The sequence below is a fragment of the Schistocerca serialis genome, chromosome 4 (genome assembly GCF_023864345.2).
Source record: "Schistocerca serialis cubense isolate TAMUIC-IGC-003099 chromosome 4, iqSchSeri2.2, whole genome shotgun sequence".
In the NCBI taxonomy this organism is placed as follows: Eukaryota; Metazoa; Arthropoda; class Insecta; order Orthoptera; family Acrididae; genus Schistocerca; species Schistocerca serialis.
The window spans coordinates 33,235,316-33,248,018 of record NC_064641.1 but is presented as its reverse complement, the minus strand read 5'-3'; positions in this window follow the sequence as shown (position 1 = coordinate 33,248,018).

The window sequence follows — 12,703 nt, the reverse complement described above, 5'->3', positions numbered from 1 at the left end:
ACTTTAATCTAATTTTCTACACAATTCCTTCCTGGTCACATCGGTTTGTGAGTTTCTGAAACGCCTCCTCCGATTGAGAATCCTGCTGACTGTGAAATAATCGCAGTATTCGTTTTCTTAATCCTAAAGGCGTCAAAGCTGCTCAAATTCAGCGTCCGATCAGTGAAGTGCACGGAGAAAACATTATGAGCGATGGGATGATACGGAAATGGGTGAGAATTGCTAAAGATGGCCGTACGTATGTGAATGATGTCGAACGAAGTGAGCGACCTTCAGGCATTACTGGCGAATTAGTGCAGAGAGTTGATGAAAAACTGAGAGACAACAGGCACTTTACGGTTCAAAAGGCTCTGAGCACTATGGGACTTAACATCTAAGGTCATCAGTACCCTGTACTTAAACCTAACCAACCTAAGGACATCACACACATCCATGCCCGAGGCAGGATTCGAACCTGCGACCATAGCGGCCGCGCAGACGCTTTACGATTTCGACGTTATGCTACGAGTTTCCTCAAGGGACAAGAAGTGTGCATTATGCAGTTCTTGTTTAATCAGGTGGCAGACATCTACTAGGTTGGTAAGCAGAAGTTGCTTGTACGATACAGTACGTACCTTACTATTTGTGGGAATTGTGTAGAAAAGTAGGTTAAAATAAAGGCTTTCATATAAAAATGGAATGGCTGAGAAAAGTCTACTTGTCATATTGATTAATGGGGTTTTTGCCGGTTATTCACGTCTTCCTTGCACGATATTTCAACTGCGTGACTCGCAGGCTTCTTCAGGTGCTGTATGATACTGAGGACGAGAGGGAGGGGGCGGGGGGGGGGGGGGGGGTACACCGGGGCCGAACCGCACAATAGCCCTCCATTCGGTGCGGGGCGGCGGTGGAGTGGGTCGGCTGCTGTGGCCTGTTGTGGGTTTGTCAACCACTGAGGCCTACGGCGAGACGAAGCATCTCCGTTCTAGGTCCCCTGTTCAATATACAATATACAGGGTGTTACAAAAAGATACGGCCAAACTTTCAGGAAAGATTCCTCACACAAAGAAAATATGTTATGTGGACATGTGTCCGGAAACGCTTACTTTCCATGTTAGAGCTCATTTTATTACTTCTCTTCAAATCACATTAATCATGGAATGGAAACACACAGCAACAGAACGCACCAGCGTGCCTTCAAACACTTTGTTACAGGAAATGCGCTGATGCAGCCCTGGAGAATGGCGTATTGTACCACAGCTGTCCACAATACGAGCACGAAGAGTCTCTACATTTGATACCGGGGTTGCGTACACAAGAGATTTCAAATGCCCCCATAAATGAAAGTCAAGAGGGTTGAGGTCAGGAGAGCGTGGACGCCACAGAATTGGTCCGCCTCTACCAATCCATCGGTCACCGAATCTGTTGTTGAGAAGCGTACGAACACTTCGACTGAAATGTGCAGGAGCTCCATCGTGCATGAACCACATGTTGTGTCGTACTTGTAAAGGCACATGTTCTAGCAGCACAGGTAGAGTATCCCGTATGAAATCATGATAACGTGCTCCACTGAGCGTAGGTGGAAGAACATGGGGCCCAATCAAGACATCACCAACAATGCCTGCCCAAACGTTCACAGAAAATCTGTGTTGATGACGTGATTGCACAATTGCGTGCGGATTCTCGTCAGCCCACACATGTTGATTGTGAAAATTTACAATTTGAACACGTTGGAATGAAGCCTCATCGGTGAAGAGAATCTTTGCACTGAAATGACGATTGACACATTGTTGGATGAACCATTGGCAGAAGTGTACCCGTGGAGGCCAATCAGCTGCTGATTGTGCCTGCACACGCTGTACGTGGTACGGAAACAACTGGTTCTCCGTAGCATTCTCCATACAGTGACGTGGTCAACGTTACCTTGTACAGTAGCAACTTCTGTGACGCTGACGTTAGGGTTATCGTCAACTGCACGAAGAATTGCCTCGTCCGTTGCAGGTGTCCTCGTCGTTCTAGGTCTTCCCCAGTCGCGAGTCGTAGGCTGGAATGTTCCGTGCTCCCTAAGACGCCAATCAATTGCTTCGAACGTCTTCCTGTCGGGACACCTTCGTTCTGGAAATCTGTCTCGATACAAACGTACCGCGCCACGGCTATTGCCCCGTGCTAATCCATACATCAAATGGGCATCTGCCACCTCCGCATTTGTAAACATTGCACTGACTGCAAAACCACGTTCGTGATGAACACTAACCTGTTGATGCTACGTACTGATGTGCTTGATGCTAGTACTGTAGAGCAATGAGTCGCATGTCAACACAAGCACCGAAGTCAACATTACCTTCCTTCAATTGGGCCAACTGGCGGTGAATCGAGGAAGTACAGTACATACTGACGAAACTAAAATGAGCTCTGACATGGAAATTAAGCGTTTCCGGACACATGTCCTCATAACATCTTTTCTTTATTTGTGTGTGTGAGGATGTTTCCTGAAAGTTTGGCCGTATCTTTTTGTAACACCCTGTATATAAACAGCTACAATTCTCTGCGAATATTATAACTTTTTTTATTTTTTGCGCATTCATGTTATTGCCACTTCTGATCAAAGTACTGGCTCACACATCGACTGTATTATAAGCAAACAAAAGCAAATACACCATCCAGTCATATATTAATGTGACCACCCCATATGATCGACGTCAACGTGCAGTAACCACTCCCAGACGGCAGGCGGCAGCAGTGGAGGGTATACAGTATAAAGAGTATCGAGTGGGAGGGGATTCCAATTCGGTTTTACAGAGAGTACTCTACAGCATTGGCTCCTTACTTAGCTTGTATTTACCGCGAGTCTCTTGCCCAACGTAAAGTCCCGAGCGACTGGAAAAAAGCGCAGGTGACGCCTGTGTATAAGAAGGGTAGAAGGACGGATCCTCAAAATTACAGACCAATATCCTTAACATCGGTTTGTTGCAGGATTCTCGAACATATTGTCAGTTCGAATATAATGAATTTCCTTGAGGCAGAGAAGTTGCTGTCCATGCATCAGCACGGCTTTCGCTCCTGCGAAACGCAACTCGCCCTTTTTTCACATGATATCTTGCGAACCATGGATGAAGGGTATCAGGCGGATGCCATATTCCTTGACTTCTGGAAAGCGTTTGACTCGGTGCCCCACTGCAGACTCCTAACTAATGTACGAGCGTATGGGATTGGTTCCCAAGTAAGTGAGTGGCTCGAAGATTTCTTAAGTAATAGAACCCAGTACGTTGTCCTCGATGGTGAGTGTTCATCGGAGGTGAGGGTATCATCTGGAGTGCCCCAGGGAAGTGTGGTAAGTCCGCTGTTGTTTTCTACCTACATAAATGATCTTTCGGGTAGGGTGGATAGCAATGTGCGGCTGTTTTCTGATGATGCTGTGGTGTACGGGAAGGTGTCGTCGTTGAGTGACTGTAGGAGGATACAAGATGACTTGGACAGGATTTGTGATTGGTGTAAAGAATGGCAGCTAACTCTAAATATATATAAATGTAAATTAATGCAGGTCAATAGGGAAAAGACTCCTGTAATGTTTAAATACTCCATTAGTAGTGTAGCGCTTGACGCAGTCACGCCGATTAAATATTTGGGTGTAACATTGCAGAGCGATATGAAGGGGGACAAGCATGTAATGGCAATTGTGGGGAAGGCGGATAGTCGTCTTCGGTTCATTGGTAGAATTTTGGGAAGATGTGGTTCATCTGTAAAGGAGACCGCTTATAAGACACTAATACGGCCTATTCCTGAGTACTGATAGAGCGTTTGGGATCCCTATCAGGTCAGATTGAGGGAGGACATAGAAGCAATTCAGAGGCAGGCTGCTATATTTGTTACTGGTAGGTTTCATTATTACGCGAGTGTTGCGGAAATGCTTCAGGAACTCGGGTGGGAGTCTCTAGAGGAAAGGAGGCGTTCTTTTCGTGAATCGCTACTGAGGAAATTTAGAGGACCAGTATTTGTGTGTGACTGCAGTACAATTTTACTGCCGCCAACTTATATTTCGCGGAAAGACCACAAAGATAAGATAAGAGAGATTAGGGCTCGTACAGAGGCATATAGGCAGTCATTTTTCCCTCGTCCTGTCTAGGAGTGGAACAGGGAGAGAAGATGCTAGTTGTGGTTTGAGGTACCCTCCGCCACGCACCGTATGGTGGATTGCGGAGTATGTATGTAGATGTCGATGTAGGGGGGAGGGGCAAGAAGGAGGGGGTGGACGCAATGCCGAAACGGAGCGATTTATGTGACTTCCAAAAGGGCGCGACCACTGGATTTTGGGCCCGTTTGCGAAAAGCCTAAATTTGTAAACTGTTAGCGTGCTGCCGCGGTTAAAGCACAATCCACAAGCGGCGCCGAGGAAACTGTGGTGCACCATGGGCTATAAATGACAGTTTGAACGACGGCTGCGGAGATCTGTACGGACGAATAGATATGCAACTGTTGGTCAACTGATGGCCCAGATGTACAAAGGGGCCGCCTGCTGTGTCTGCTCAATGACCGCTCAGCGGACGTTGCTGCATATGGGCCTCTGCAGGAAGTGCCGTCTTGGCTGCTGTTCATCGGGGACGAAGGCTGCAATTGTCACGCCAGTACCACACCTGGGTGTCCACTGATTGGCAACAGGTGGCCTCTTCAGATGAGTTAACGTTTAATGCCTCATCTGACAGATGGTCGTTGGTGTGTACGGCGTGAAACGTCTGAAAGCATACGAGGAGGGAACTTTGTGGTCTGTTGTGTGTTTTTAAGCCATTCGCTGGTCGAGCTCGTCATTCTGGAAGGTTCAAATGGTTCAAATGGCACTGAGCACTATGGGACTTAACATCTGAGGTCATCAGTCCTCTAGACTTAGAACTACGTAAACCTAACATAAGGACATCACACATGTCCATGCCCGAGGCAATATTCGAACCTGCGACCGTAGCAGCCGCGTGGTTCCGGATTGAAGCGCATAGAATCGCTCGGCCACGGCGGCCGACATTCTGGAAAGCACAAAAGGATCAACCCATGTATGTATCTATGCTTGGGAGCATGTCCACTCCTACAGTCAGTTTGTTTTTCCATAGCACGATGGCATCTACCAGCAGGACAATGCAACGTCTCTCACACCTTGCACTGTATGTGTGGTTCAAAGAGCAGCGCGATGAATTTACAGTGCTCCCCTGGTCACCAAATTCCCCAGATTAAACCCAACTGAGAATGTGTGGAAACATCTCGATCAGGCAGTTTGTGTCAAGGGTCCTCAACCGAGAACCAAGGCATAGCTGCCTACGGCACTGGAGTCGGCATGGCTCCAGAACCCTGCTGGAGCCTTCCAGAACCTCACAGACTCCCTTCCTGCAAGACTGATTATCCCTTTCAGCGTTCAGTCTGGAGCATAATCCCCCTTATAACATTCCTCCAGCATCCCCTATTCAGTGCTAACATTGCTGCCTCTTCTGATGTTAAGCCTATTACTTCAAAATCTAAGTATTCTGTAACTAAAAATACCAGGTGGTTACAATTAAAGTGCAGCTACTCACCCCGAGCCGCAGCTACACTTCGTAGATACGTTAGTGTGATAATGCGAAACCGAGTTACGCTGAAAAAAAAAATAGTTTCAGTTTTGCCCTCCAGGTGCAAATCCAGCCCTGTGATTGTGAAAAAGTATAGAAAGGTTTCCATACGTACTGAAGTAGTAAACGGGACGTGGGCAGAAGAAGTTAAACAAGTGACAAGGGCTTAACACTGATTTTATTACACCACTGGCCATTAAAATTGCTACACCAAGAAGAAATGCAGATGATAAACGGGTATTCATTGGACAAATGTATTATACTAGAACTGACATGTGATTACATTTTCACGCAATCTGGTTGCATAGATCCTGAGAAATCAGTACCCAGAACAACCACCTGTGGCCGTAATAACGGCCTTGATACGCCTGGGCATTGAGTCAAACAGAGCTCGGATGGCGTGTACAGGTACAGCTGCCGATGCAGCTTCAACAAGATACCACAGTTCATCAAGAGTATTTACTGGCGTATTGTGACGAGCCAGTTGCTTGGCCACCATTGACCAGACGTTATCAATTGGTGAGAGATATGAATCTGCTGGCCAGGGCAGCAGTCGAACATTTTTTGTATCCAGAAAGGCTCGTACAGGACCTGCAACATGCGGTCGTGCATTATCCTGCTGAAATGTAAGGTTTCGCAGGGATCGAAAGAAGGGTAGAGCCACGGGTCGTAACACATCTGAAATCTAACGACCACCGTTCAAAGTGTCGTCAATGCGAACTAGAGGTGATCGCGACGTGTAACCAATAGCACCCCATACCATCACGCCAGTATGGCGATGATGAATACACGCTTCCAATGTGCGTTCACGGCGATGTCGCCAAACACGGATACGACCATCATGATGCTGTAAACAGAACCTGGATTCATCCGTAAAAATGAAGTTTTGCCATTCGTTCACCCAGGTTCGACGTTGAGTACACCATCGCAGGAGCTCCTGTCTGTGATGCAGTGTCAAGGGTAACCGCAGCCATGGTCCGCGAGCTGATAGTCCATGGTGCTGCAAACGTCGTCGAACTGTTCGTGCAGATGTTTGTTGTCTTGCAAACGTCCCCATCTGTTGACTTAGGGATCGAGACGTGGCTGCAAGATCCGTTACAGCCATGCGGAGGAGATGCCTGTCACCTCGACTGCTAGTGATACGAGGCCGTTGGGATCCAGCACGTCGATCCGTATTACCCTCCTGAACCCACCGATTCCATATTCTGCCTGCAGTCATTGGATCTCGACCAACGCGAGCAGCAATGTCGCGATACGATAAACCGCAATCGCGAAAGGCTACAGTCCGACCTTTATTAAAGTCGGAAACGTGATGGTACGTATTTCTCCTCCTTACACGAGGAGGCATCACAACAACGTTTCACCAGGCAACGCTGGCCAACTGCTGTTTGTGTATGATAAATCGGTTGGAAACTTTCCTCATGTCAGCGCGTTGTAGGTGTCGCCACCGGCGCCAACCTTGTATGAATGCTCTGAAAAGCTAATCATTTGCATATCACAGCATCTTCTTCCTATCGGTTAAATTTCGCGTCTGTAGCACGTCATCATCGTGGTGTAGCCATTTTAATGGCCAGTAGTGTAAACATTACTCATGGCGATAAATTAAAATTCTTGTCACAGGGTCTCTACCCTATATCACGCCTTGTAACTTCTATTTGCACCATCTTAAGATGTCCTGAAAAGGTTCGAAACCAATTTCTCGAATGAACGAGTGTTTCAAATCAGTGACTGTTTGCAATTTCCTGTATTTAATTTGCTTTTGCTACTCGCCTTCGTAGCCGAGGCCGCTAACGCACGCCTATGCGGTGGCGCTCGGCTCTGAAAGAAACAGGTTCGAATCCTGGTGGCAGATGAAATTTTCACTGTCCTTATTTCGCCGGAAAGTAGAGAAGAGGCGGTGGCCTAATGTTTCTGATTTCGAGTCTTTGTGCCATAGTCCTAGACTAAATTTCAAATCTCTCGGCAGTGTCACGTCAACTGAGGGCATCTGACACTGTTGACGGTGATCCGTCCGTCTGATGGGGACATTAATATCGGCGACCCCGTTGGTGTTTTTCGAGAGGAGTAGGCTTTCTGCCGGCACCGGCTTCCATCCTCTGCCTTCCTTCCATCCATGGAAACACAAAACCATTACTACACTGTACGAGCACTCAACGCAGTCATCCACACGACACAGATACACATACTTGACACTTCATGACAAGTCGCAGGAAAGCAACGGCGAACCACCTCCACTGGAACCTTTCCGTGAGCGGTGGTACTGGATTCTTGCACCTGCTCCCACTACGCTCATCCGCTGAGTACTGTTCAAATGGCTCTGAGCACTATGGGACTTAACTTCTGAGGTCATCAGTTCCCTAGAACTTAGAACTACTTAAACCTAACTAACCTAAGGACATCGCACACAGCCATGCCCGAGGCAGGATTCGAACCTGCGACCGTAGCGGCCGCGCGGTTCCAGACTGTAGCGCATGGAACCGCTCGGCCACTCTTGCCGGCCCGCTGAGTATGGCACTCCTATCTCTTAGTCCTTAGTTCTTTTTTTGCTATAAAATCGTACATTAGTTAATACACTTTTAGGTCTTCAGTCGCTAAAAGAGTTTGAACATTCGTTGGTAATGCATTGCCTAAGGACTCCACACGCTGCAGCAGTATCGCAGGTTCTTGATATTTTCTGTTGCACCCGAAGAAATTGCAGTTAACTTCTCCTTGGCTGTCACATTCACACGAAGAGATGCGATATGCTGAGGTGGTATAGATGCTACAGAAAACTCTCGTAATTAAATCGAAGGTCTGCAATTGTCACTACAAAGTTTCTGTAGTACTTGGAATTTTTTTATCAAGGACGTCATTTTGGGGGAAAGGGGGGGGGTTAGATCCTGCGGTTAGTGTCTTCTTTTAACTTTGTCATACCGGTGCTGGTTTTCGTTCCACTGGGCCCTGATTGTAACCTTCATGGCATTTAGGAAATCGTCAGCTGGCCGTGACCAACGTCTATTGCTTCCTTGTCCAACGTGTCTACTTCTTAATTTCCCTTTAATCCGCTCTGCCCCTTCTGCCATAACATAATGGTAATCTTATTTAGGCTTTCGTAATGATAAGATTAAAAACAGCCGACCAGTTGCAATGGATAAAGTAATCTTTACCTAGGTTTCGACAGATTTAAATCTATCTTCTTCAGAAGGCGGCCTGAGGACAATGAACATCGTAATTTATATTAAAAGGTATGAAACATAAGTCAAGAATAGAGTTTAACACATATTAGAAAGCTCTTGTATTACAAAATATGAGAAGGATTCCTGGTACTTACAGTATTACATTAATATGGAATGATATGTAATACTGTAAGTACCAGGAATCCTTCTCATATTTTGTAATACAAGAGCTTTCTAATATGTGTTAAACTCTATTCTTGACTTACGTTTCATACCTTTTAATATAAATTACGGTGTTCATTGTCCTCAGGCCGCCTTCTGAAGAAGATAGATTTAAATCTGTCGAAACCTAGGTAAAGATTACTTTATCCATTGCAACTGGTCGGCTGTTTTTAATCTTATTACGTGGAACCGTTGCTGTTGCGCAGCTATGTTTAAAATACTTTCATAATGACATGCACGGAATAATTTTTGCTGTTGTTCACATCGCAGCATCATCAATCAAATCGGAGCGTGAATCTGGTAAAATAATGATTCCTTCTTCTTGTACTCCTTTTCGTATTAAAATCCCTGCAAAAGAGCTGTAAGTTTTGCAGTGAGTGTGGACACTTCTTCAGGGAGCTTCAGTTTGTCGCCTGGATTAGTCTTTGTTTTTTCGAGATAATAGTCTTATATATTATTTCTCAGTGGCATTTTTGTCGGTACGCTATACATCCAGTATTTCTTAATCAAAATTAATGATTGAGACATCGTCTTAAAGATTTCGTTCACCACGAATGACAAAAAATACAAATAGATATTTAAGATAATTCTCATTTATTGTTCCGTCTCAGTTGCACATTTCTTTAATTCGATTACATGTTTCGATAACACTGGATCAACTTCAGATCCAAGCAACTGCATCAGCATCCTGCCTTGTCTACGCAGAACAACATGTCAGAGTACAGCACTCTGATACGTTGTTCTGAGTTGACAGGACAGGTTGCTGATGCAATTGCTTGAATCTGAAGATAATCCACAGTGATCGAAATATGTAATCGAAATTAAAAAATGTACAACTCAGACGGAACAATAAATGAGAATTATCTTAAATATCTACTCGTATGCGACTGCTGAATTCTCTAAAGACGATTATGCCGACTGTAGAGAAAAAATACAAAAATACTGAAAAGTTACTGTTATCTCTAAAAATTTTATTTTGAAGACCTTTTTGTAAAGCCTATGTGGGAGGTGCCATCTATTGACAATCTATTTACCTGATATGCATGACGGTTGTTGTTGTTGTAGAGATTCTTTACGAAATCGTAGTCTGTCACGTGACTTCGATCATATACGTCGATGTAAAAAATTTGGAAGGCGCCATCTATTAATCTACGAGTAATTTTACTATTACGCACAACAGCGGTTGGTGGTGTTTACTTTCTTTAAGCAAGCGATGTGTACTGCGCAAATAAACTGAATTACATCAATGTTCATCATCACAGGAAATTTCCGTTTTCTTTTATAATTTATAACTTTTTTATTTAACTTTTAATTCATCATTGCTTTACTGCGTTTGGAACGTCAAGTTACACTCGTCCTTATCTCAATACCGTTAATCTGCATCAAAATTGGTAAACACTGTCATTGTAATTACGATAGTTTCATTACGACCATATTCAGTGCCACAGAAATCAATGAACATGTTTCGGAATTCTGTTCAACGGCGATTCTGTGTCCAAAAACGGTGATCGTACAACAGTTAATGAATGTGTATCTCATTTCCAGTTTGTTATATAGAGAGGCAGTGGTTTACCCCATTTCTGATTCTGTCCAACTTGGAGAAACAGACAATGTTCAATTATAACTTGTAGAATTTTTGAAACCTTTAAATCCATCTGGTTTACTACCTTACCAATTGCTTTTAAAGTTAAAGGTTATTATTATATTAATTTGAGATCTCAGCGCTAATGTGGACTGTTGTAATATTAGTGGTTACTCAATTAGGCGAGTACATCATCATTGCTAAATATTTTGATTCCGATAAACTGTGCGCGGGTCGCCTCACCCCCCCCCCCCCCCTCCCTTTCGAGGCCGCACGCATTGACACCCCCTCCCCCCTCACCCGCCAGTCAGGCCGTAAGCTATTCGTTCGTTTCTTTCGTCACTCTACTCCACTGAATCGAGTTATCGAGTAGTTATACTTTCCTATGTAGCACGCACGTCCGCGACGTCGTATTTTATACGTTTCTGTCTGGCACATAGATAGTTAACATACACTCAACCTCGCTGTCTCTCGCAGTTGCAAAGTTGCATTTCTGACAAACTCACTTGGTACTATTGAAGTAGTATCGTTCTTCACAGCGTCTAGCAAGCGGTTCGCAACATTGAAGAGTCACCTCAAACACTCGCTGCAGTCACATTGTCAGACGAGTAGGGTTGAGCGACATGATGCTGTTATTCAATTCGCAGCTGATCTCGGAACAGTCTGCAAAGTTCTCAAAGAAATATAGTGTTGGACGGATAGAACAACGGCTGCCAAAGCCAATATTCGTCTTCGAGCTCTCTCTAATTGCGAGTTTATTATCACTCTATTTACACTGAGTGACATTATGAGCATAACATATCCAGTCAACAAAATCATACAAGACCCTAGCTTGGACGTTGCGATCGTAAAAGCAAAATTAGATTCGACGCTCAAGGTGTTCGACGGCATTATCGTAAAAGCAAAATTAGATTCGACGCTCAAGGTGTTCGACGGCATGAGAGCTAATGATGACAGTCACTTTCCTCGTGTTGCTGAAGACGCGAAGGCAGTTATGGAAGAGACGTGGAGATGAGTGTCGCTCGTCTTACAGGCAGACAAAGACACAGGGAAAATTGCGGTCATAATGATGATGTTATGGCATATTGGAAAATAACTGTTTTTGTTCCAACACTGGTCCATGTTACGACTGACATGAGAGAACGTTTCCTGAAGAAAATATTTATCATTTAAAATTCAACATACATTTGCCCTCACAACTACTGAGACATGACGATAATGATCTGGCACATAAATTGAATCAGTGCTTAACTGAACTACCGATCTTTGAAGAAGAATCACTCTTTGTGATGAAAAAGAGACTAATTGGAGAGATACTCCAATACAAGCAAACGAGCAAAACGCCCTTATGATCGTGATTCTGTTATGCAAGCGTTGTCTCTTTGTCCTAGATCTGACTATCCTACTTTGCGCACGCTGCACAAAATATTTGCTTGTCTACCTGCATCTGTTGCTACAGTAGAAATAAGTTTTTCAACATTGCAGCATACAAAGACATGGCTGACGTCGACAATGGAGGAGGATCGACTTAATGGCTTTGCTCTGTTGAACACTCACCCTGACATCGATTGTCCTATTGACGATGTAATTAACCAATTTGCCAGAAAGAATAGGCGCATAGAATTAATCATTTAAGGAAGAGAACCACAAGTGTAACTTTTTTATATCATAAGATGGCATTGTCTTGTATATGTGTATAATACGTTTAAATACGACTTTCTTAAACTTTGCATGTGACTATTATTTTTTGTTACGGTAAAAGTAAAGGCAGCTCAATACATCTTTAGCGACCCCTCCTTGAGATTTTTCTGTATCAGCCACTAGCTCACACCCCGCATTATTCTCACACCTTCTGATCCAACCATTCTTTCCCCAATAATAAGATAAGAATTCTCAATAAAAGTAGCCTTCGCTACGACCGTTAATAAATTATAACGTCAAACGCTTTATTTACCAGAACCTGTTTTTTCACGTGGAAATTATACGTAGCTCTCTCACGAGTTCGCACATTTAGTGATACTTATTTTTGCGCTAAAGACACCTACAACCAAAAAGTAAACGATGGTCTCATTATAACTGCTAATGTTCTTTTCAAAGAAGTTTTGTAAAATTAAAATTAAAAAAGAATTAAATTAATCTCACATAGACAGTACCTGCTTTTCATATGTCTTACAGTTAAC